General features: G+C 31.6%; 1 long non-coding RNA gene across 1 annotated transcript; it reads right to left on the bottom strand.

Annotated features, from left to right (window-relative positions):
- Positions 1-6,424: 6,424 nt before the first annotated feature.
- Positions 6,425-8,543, bottom strand: LOC114419190. Its single transcript, XR_003668188.1, has 3 exons — positions 8,266-8,543; positions 6,835-6,930; positions 6,425-6,653 (listed from the first exon to the last, which is right to left on the bottom strand). It is a non-coding gene; the product is annotated as an uncharacterized LOC114419190 (long non-coding RNA).
- Between the last annotated feature and the right edge of the window lie 923 nt (positions 8,544-9,466).

Raw genomic sequence — 9,466 nt, 5'->3', positions numbered from 1 at the left:
GTTGTGGTAAGCTTGCTTTCTTAAGCTCTGGGAAAATCTGTGACTGCAGAGCACATGATTCCCAAGTTTGTTCTACTTGATACATGTTAATTTATTCACCATATCAATTCTTTGCCATGTTCTTTGTTGAAATTATGGGGTTTTAGGTAGAGGAAGAAAAAGGGGATAAATAGACTGAAAAATTTCAAATTAGTATTAACTTGGTATGATGTGATTAATAACGGCTAATTATGAATATATTTTGGGGTTAAATTATATAGGAATTTGTAATTTTTCTCTTCTAATTTTTCCTTTTAGAGCAAATAATTGTTACATTAACATCATTTAAGTTTTTGTGCAGAGAATAGTAAAAGTGATGAATTTATGATGCTTAGTGGGTAAAATAAAGTTTAGTAAGGAAAACGAGCTAATTAAGGAAAGCAGAGCTAATTAAGGAAAGCCAAGTTAATTAAGGAAAGAAGAATAATTAAGGAAAGCATAATAATTAAGGAAAGTATGTCTAATTAAGGAAAATAGAGGCAAACTTAGTGCAAGAAGTCACACAGAAATTTCAAGAGAATACAATTCCTTATAGAAGACAAAAGGCTAGAAGAAGGAGAAGTAAGCATTGGAAGTCATTCCTTCCCTCCATTCCATTTCTTATCTTTTCTCCCTTTACTAAATATTCCCTTCTTACAATTGTAAAGTCTTCATGACAATGAGAGGCTAAACCCCCTTTGTTGTGAACTTAGCATCCAACTGCTCTTGATATAATTTCTCTTTCTATTTATTTATGAATATTACATTTGCATTATCTTTTCATGTGCTTAATATTATTGCTTGTGGCTTGATCACCCATTTGCATGGTAAGTTTTAGGAGTAGTGTTGGGAAATGTTATTTTCTAATAGAACTGGGAAATGGTATCTAAATAAAGTCATCACTAGGGATAGATTGATATTTGTTTAGCCTGTTATACATCCCTATTCTTAATGCAATTTATTATTTTAGCTTGGCAAAGAGATTTGGGAGAGAAAATAGATAAATTAGACTCTTTCATGCGGGAGACTAAAGTTTGAGTATACTAGTAGATGCAGGTGTAAATTGAAATAATTATAAATAGAGAAAAAACATTAACATTACATCAAAGAGTAGCTCTAGTAGGCTAAGTTCCCAACATTCTCATCTTCTAAATTTCCTTCTACAATAATATTGGATTTTCTCATCTTTTCTGTCTTTAATTAATTAGTTTAAATTTTTGTTTAATTTTTCCTCTTGTTTAATTTAATTTTTTGTCAATTTAAATTATTGTTTTTTTCATAACCTTTTCAAATAAATTTTATTTAACTTCTTTTACTAATCAAATATTCATCTACCTAAATACAAACAAAGTTTCTGTGGATTCGACACTTGGACTTCCGTTTTAACTTTATTTCTTGGGATGAATTGGTGCACTTGTCAATCCATCAACAATGATGTATTACAATGTTATGATATGTTCATGAAACTCAGAGTGTGGTTAAATATTGCAACCTAAGTCAGGTGTTGAGTTCAATTTACAAACTAAATCTGACTATTATTTTCTTTAAATTATTGGAATCCACCCTTTTGCAACACTATATCATTGGGATCTTCCATAGATTTTAGTAGATAAATATGAAGGATGGTTAAGCTCACAAATCATGTAAGTTATTCCAATGTTATATAGGCTTTTTTTATTTTATAGAAAAACGATTGAATTTCATATTCAACCTCTACTTAATAGAAAAGATTATGAGCATTATGCCTATACATGCTTCAAAGCTTTTGGAGACAGAGTTAAGCAACTGATTAATTGAAAGAAGCTCTGAATGGGGTCACTGTTGTTGTAAGTTTCCCCTTGACTTGTTATATTGCCTGGTAAAAATATAGTTGCGAGTTTCCCTTTAGTTTGTTATATGACTGGTAAATAGTTTGCAGCTAAAAGAAAACCGAAAGCCAAGTTGCCTTTACTTTTTTTTTGTTAGTTTCATTCACTATCTCATTGCATTTATAGCTTCCTTTGCCATTTCCATTAATAGAATAGAGAATTCTTAGGCATATGAGCATTTAATGCATCTCTGTCACTGACTCTGCTCAATAGCTTTCAATAATTACAATGACATTTTTTTTTTTGGTTTTGGAAGATAGGCAGAGTCATAGAGATATAAAGGGGCTCTTAAATTTTCAGCCTTTTGGAGAAAAGAGACATTACTCACATACTCACTCACCATCGACGCTAGTGGAAAGTGTGATAGATAGATATCTGCATTGGATTTTCTAATTTCTTTTGTATACTTTGGCCACTTTTTCTTTGTAATTTGCCTAGTCTTTCTTTCTGTGTGGTGGGATTTGTTGTTTTTTTTTTTGTGAAAAAGGCTGCAAAGGAATATTCAGTTATCTGGATCTGGGGTGGTGTGGTGGAGTTAGCCTTCAATTGTACTTTCTTCCACTTTAGATCTGTGATTCAGCTTATAGCATGTGCAAGGTAAAGAACCTTTGTTAATTTCTGCAAAAAATAAAAAATAAAAAAAAATTGGGGGCAATCTTGTATAGGTTTGTTCTGATTACACAACATCTTTTGCACTTTTTTTGTTCATGTTGGAAAAACAGTAACATCTACTACATAAATGACCACTTGGATAAACGAACTTAGACTTATATATTTGGAGCTTGTTGTGCCACCTCTGTGTTCATACCTTCTTTTCACAATTACCATATTTGGTCTTTTCCAGGACTGGAAATGACCACTTACACTGCTTGGTACTTGGCAATAGTTGCCCTTATTCATGGCCAGGTAAATCGTTAATTCTGAACCATAATTTTATAAGTTTTTTTTAAAATATTATTAGAGTTTTAATGGTCTTGCATTGCCACTCATTCAATTACAAATTATTGCTGATATGATTTTTAAAGAAGTTATCATAAATGTCAATGAACTTATCATATTTGATGAGAGCCACCTCCATATACAAGCACGAATAAGTGTTTCTCGAGTGTAAATTATTTTGTGTTTTTTAATACATTGACAAGTTTTAATTTTTATGCAGTGTTAAATCTAAATATTCTACAAAACTAAGTTAAGCTGAAGTGTTTATGTTTTGGATACTCTTGTAGTTTTTTTGTTTTTACTTGGATATTATTATTACTTCTCTAGTTCTCTTTTTGGTTTGATTTCTCTGCCAGTCACATTTTGTTTCCTGTAACCTTGAGGCCTGTTATACTTATTTGTGTTTGCCGGTATCCCTATAAACCTCAATGATGCCTTTGTACACTACTAGAAAATAGACTTTCTACATCAGTTATCAACGCCTTTCAACATCGATTATCACGCGTCGTTGTAGCCGAAGTCGTTGAAACACAGTCGTCCTACAACGACAGTTGACCGACCGTTGTAGAATTCTGACATTCTACATCATTTGTTAGGATAACCGATGTAGAAGTCTGTCCATTCTAAGACGGGTTGGTCTCTAAACCCGTCTTAGAAAGCTAGATTTCTACATCAGCTGTCCTAATAATCGATATAAAATGGTCAGCATTCTATATCGGGTGTATCCTGAACCGTCGTAGATTCCTATCCCACGATGAAGCATTCAACATCGGTTGTCTTAATAATCGATGTAGAATGTTCAGGTGTGGCCTAAACCGATGTAGAATTATTATTTTTTTTTTATAATTTTTTTGCTTTTTGGAAGCAAGAATTATGATGACATAAAAATTGGTGGCATAATCATTTCATTAAAAAATATTTCTACAAAATTACTAGTAATTACTAAATTCAATATCATTGGGGGGAAGATTTAGTGGTAGTGGAAACATAGTTAAGGACTAAAACTTAAAATGCAAATAAGAACCAAATAAATAGTTTAATTAGGTTATTGATGGCGTATTTAGTTAATTATAAAAACAAATATATATATATATATATATATATATATATATATATATATATATATATATATATATATATATATATATATATATATGAGTTTCATTGTCCAGCCTGTCAATAGTGTCAAATATGTGTCAAGAATAGAATATCATAGGCGAATAAATGCAATTGCAAGAGGATATAGAATAGAACTAAGTTCCACTTATGAGTTGCGAACAGTTTTGCTCAAAGTTGAGGCTGATGTGAATGTTTTCCCATGCATCAAGATATCCATTCTCCTCCTTAATCCTATGTCTCATTCTGAGGTCTAGTTCTTCTACACTAAGGTCTAATGGAGAATCTGAAGCCCGTTACATTCCAAAGACCAACAAAAGTCTTAGCAATAATATTCATGCATGACACCTTAATTTTATATGGTTCTATATGCTAAATTTGTCTCAAGGTACATATATCTTAATTTTGTGCCCCCTTTTCATATCACATATATCTTAACATACATAACACATAATACTAAAGAAGAACTTGAAATTAATTATCAGTAATATTTACCATAACCCATCCCCAAATATCAGCATAGGATGGGATGTGAGCTGAATAAGGCACAACATCTACAAACAAAACAAAATTTTTCTTAATTTTTAATCATATTTTGTTACCCACAATATTTAAATCTAAAACTTTTCTTAAAAGATTCAATTTTAGTTTCACTAATCATATTTAACCTTTAATTATTATATTATCTCTTAAGCAAGAACATTCTACATTTATGATTGAAACATTTATGATTGACGCACACTTAGAGTAAAAGGAACCTGTATAGCTCGTGAAGTAATGCACATTGAGGTAAAAAAAACATTTAAAATATATTGGTCTAAAAGTAAGTCTCATCTCATTATCCATAGGGACTGGTGCTCTCTCAGTATCATATATTATAAGTAGTTTCTTAAAATTAAAGGCTATAACTCAAACACACACACCCTAAGAATCTATAGATTAGAAACCCTGTATTTGCCAGCTCAATCATTCATGATTAACATCTATGAACTGGAAGGGAATGACACATTTCTTCTATTTCTACCTACTTAGGTTATGATTCTTTTTTAAATCAAGTTTAAATTGCACTTGTAAACTTGATTTCACCATATAGCCAATACATCTATATTGAAAAATAAATAAACCAAAGTTAACTGTGTGAATAAAATAAATACCAAAAGTACATGCAAGGAAGTTGTAATGTAGGATAATGATAAAGAGTACCAATACTTTAATGAAGCAACTACAATTAAGTGATGAACAAAATAAATGGCTAGAAACCTCAAGCATGGTGAATTTCTTTTTGACACCTTCAAACTCAAGTTCCAGTACAGTATCCTAGAAATAATAGAAAGATTAAAATCATAAATTGCAGAAAATATAGACAAGCTACTAAATGTGAGAATAGAAGATGTTGAACACATATGTAAGCTTGGCAATCCTGCCATCATCACAAAAATATGAACCAAGGAGAAAAAGAAGCAACAAATATCATTCTAAAAAAAGAAAACTTAAAAATGATCTGTGTTTTCTAGTATATATTAATTATTAGTTCATGTTAATTAAGGTTTGGTTGGTTCAACAGGTGAAAAATGATCGATTGAAATTTTTAAGACAAGTTAATTTTGGGTGAAAATCTAATTCAACATCCACTCTTCAATTTAATTTCTCACATTGATATATACTTTCTATTTCCATTGAAAGAATATTAAAGCAACATATATACTTGTGGTTTTGATGAGTGCTAATTCAAGTGAAGGAGTGGAACTGAAAGGGATGAAATCATAGACACCATTCCCTGATGTATACATGGGGACACGATCATCAACACGATATACAGCCTTGTGTTGATTTGGGTACCAAATTATATCTGCAAACTCATGTTGCTGTCCAAATGCTGCGGCTTGGTCCCCCAAATCCGAATCGTTTTTTGTCAAATAGGTAATGGATCGCTTGAAAAGAGGTTCCAGTTTCAAAGTAATATGCTAAAATGTAAAGACTTCTTAATGTAAATGTAAAAATTTGCAACCTGAGTATTACAACAAACGATGCTAAATTTGATACATTCAAAATTTATGATGGTAATATTTAAGTCCATTTTATATTTTTCAGAATATAATATATTTTTATGTGAGTTGTAAATGTAAATAATAATAAATATATACTACTTTTTAATTAAATAAAAAACTATTTAAAAATTCAAATATGATAATTCAAATTAAAATCAATAATAATTTCTATATTATACAGGAAATCACAAAATATTACTCTATTTTTAAAATAGAGTTCAATTTTTGTAATTTTCGCTTCCAAAATTTTCTCTAATATATTACATCAAGTCCATTTGATCAAGATTTTGGTCCATCTAGTGCCATTAGAGTACCATCCACCTATTTACATTACATCCTTGTTAGTGAGCTACATTAGTACTACTGCTAGTAAATTAGAATAAAGTATTTTTAATGTTATTTGAACACATGTTAAATTAGAATAAAGAAGAAATATAAGCCAATGTGATATATATAAGCAAACTTACCTTCATTCTATAAAATAGAAGCAAACTTATTTTAAATAGAAGCCAACAAGTAAATAAATAAAATAGATTTCATTCTATAAGCCAATGTGAATTCGAAGCAATCCATTATAGCTGGCAACAATATTGTTCTCATTAATGCCCTTGGTTGTGCCATCATCTCCTACATAGTGTTTAGCACAAGCTGCAACTTTGTTCATCTGTCAAAGTTAACAAAGAATGAATATCTTCAAAGGCTCCTTATTGAACATACCAAGTTTGTATATTGAAACACTAACAAGTGAAAGTAAATTTTAGAAACAATAAGTCAAATTTGAGAGCTTGCAGTGAAGTTTGTTCAAATACTTTAAGTAGATTCAAAAGCAAATGAAGTTCTAATACCATGTCAAGAATGGAACCAATATCGACAGCATTGGCGAGCCAATCTTTGCATACAACTAGTACCGGCAGCCAATCTTCTATGAGCTTCCTTCTCACCTGAACAATAGTTAAAAGAAGAAAAGAAAAAAAAAAGACACGCGCACTCTGATGATAGTAAAAGGTAATCATAAAGAAGGTTTTCACCAAGGAAAGCCATGATGAACCAGTTGCCCTGCATCATATAAACTTTATACTCATATGCCTTTCTCTAATATAATCAATCAAAGCCTATACTTTCTTTTCTCCTCGTTAAAGTAGGTCTCTTACTAGTTTTTACTCCCAACAATTTTTCAGTCAGCATGTGATAGAATTATACCAAAGCCATGGCAATAATGATGTCACAAGTACAAGATGTCTGATATATTGTGTTCAGGTCATGCATTATAGGTTTTTGTGGCTGTTTTGCATTTGGTTAATTAGAAAATAGGAGGCATATTTCAATGGATGTAACTTATTATCAACTTTTGCTCTGGATAATTTGCAGATTGAAATACTCTTTAAAGGAAGAGCTTGCACTAAAATAAGAGAAGTTGTAATGGGTTTGGCAATACAACTTGCACAAACAGCCCAGGAGACCTTTGGAGATTTTGAAGAATCAGTTGAGAAAGATGCTACATAGACTGTAGTAACTAATGGAACTGTCCATCCTTTGACAAGCTTTGTGATTAACTATGTGAAGTTTTTATTTGAGTAAGTTCATATGTGTTGTATTCTGCTTCAAATTTTCAACCACACCCATCAAGTTATGTCTAGCATTGTAGATTCTTTTCATTGGTGAAAAAGCTGTATCTTTATTTATCCAGGATGTGTAGAATTTTAGGTTTTCTCATTTTTTTTATAGGTACAAATTCTTTCTTTAATTTCTTCTGCCAATTATCTTCAATTGTTTGTATTTATTTGTTTAGAAGCTATACTAAAAATTAGTTATGGACTTGCGGGAGTTGGTTCATGAGTCCTAAAACTCTTGGCAGGAAACTAATATTACTTGGCTAGAGCAAAACTAATATTACTCTTCACAAATGTTCCAACTGGGCAGGCAAGTATCCAGAGGTAATAACTAGTATAGACTGGTTCAAGTTTGACAAATTTTCCTAATGGGCTCTAATTGATTAAAAAGCACTCAACCCGTGGACATATGTAGCAAAGTCCTACACTTATACAACTTTGTCATTTTCGGGCAATAAATTTGCCAAAAATTGTACTGGAGTCCAAAAATTACAAAAGCAATTCGGTTAATTAGAGGATAACAATTCGTTTTTTGGCAGTTGTCAGGAGATTAGGAAAAAAATAGAATAGGGTGAGAAACCATCGACCCACAATTTCTCATTTTTTGGGTTTACTAATAAACCAAAAGTAAGACCATGTAGTTTAGAAACCATCGACTTCACTAACCTTGTTTATGTGAAATGAGCTCAATGTGTTTCTTCACGAAATGCAAGGTCGAGCCGGGGCGTTGGAGCCGTGAAGTCCACCTCGTCCACTTCAATAGAAGAACAACAGGTAGGGTGTTGCTGTCAAAGGGATTCAGGTGTAAACATGGTAGAGCAAAATGTGCGGAAAGAGGCTAGGGTTCATAAAGTTGTGGACGAATGCACGGAAAAAGGCTAGGGTTCCTAAAGCTGTGGACGCAATATGTTAAATAAAAGGACCAAGAAGGGGAACGCGCGCGTTTTGCTTTTTTAACAATTACGACAGGTTTTCGACTAAAACCGACATAAATTTTATAACACATAACATTCTAAGGCGGTTTTCAATAACCGCCTTAGAATGTGCATCGTAAAATGCAATTTCTTGTACAATAATTACAAAAATGTCACTGTACCACTTTCTAAAACGGTTCCTCTACAACCGACGTAGATTAGGTGTCGTCAAAAGCTTTTTTTAGTAGTGGTATTTATTCTTTGGGCCAAGATTGTTGATTGTTTCTTCAATGTATTTTTAATTGATTTTTAAGTGTGATTAATGCAGTTGTTGTGTCATAGGATTATCCAACTGGAAACGCTAAGTCTTATGGGGTTGAAGAGATGACCTTCTTGGAAGAAGAGGGATTTTTCCAATAATTTTGATGCATATGACAAGTTTGAAGATAGTCCAAAATTGAGTGTTTTTGTGCCTCCCTTAAAGGAAGAAGAAATAATACCAATGTGATATCATGTGGAAAAAGGAAGCTTTCATATCAACAAACTAACCAGAAGGTGTGCCTTTTCTTTCCATCTTATCTATCAATGGTTTCACCATGATCCATTTTCTTATTTTTTAGTTTGAGTTGGAAATGAGTACCATTGATGAAGTAAGTATAAAATTTTCGCTCGATTTTCCTGATCAATTTTTGTTTGTGTGAAATTCCTTAAGGGAATGTGGGAAGATAAAAACTAACAGCAATGTGGGAAAGGCCCACAGAGACAAATACCAGAAAGCCCATTTCAATTTGGTTACATTAAAATTAAAATTTTGCAAAAATGTTTTATTCATATTTTTAGTTCTTTTTTTTCCTGCAATTTTGGACTCGTATTTTAGAAAACTTTCATTTTTAGTCCAATAATTTTTGTATAACTAAATTAAGCTAATTAAATATAATTGTTTCCTCTATTGT

The sequence above is a fragment of the Glycine soja genome, chromosome 7 (assembly GCF_004193775.1).
Source record: "Glycine soja cultivar W05 chromosome 7, ASM419377v2, whole genome shotgun sequence".
Lineage (NCBI taxonomy): Eukaryota > Viridiplantae > Streptophyta > Magnoliopsida > Fabales > Fabaceae > Glycine > Glycine soja.
This window is presented reverse-complemented; position numbering and strand designations above follow the sequence as displayed.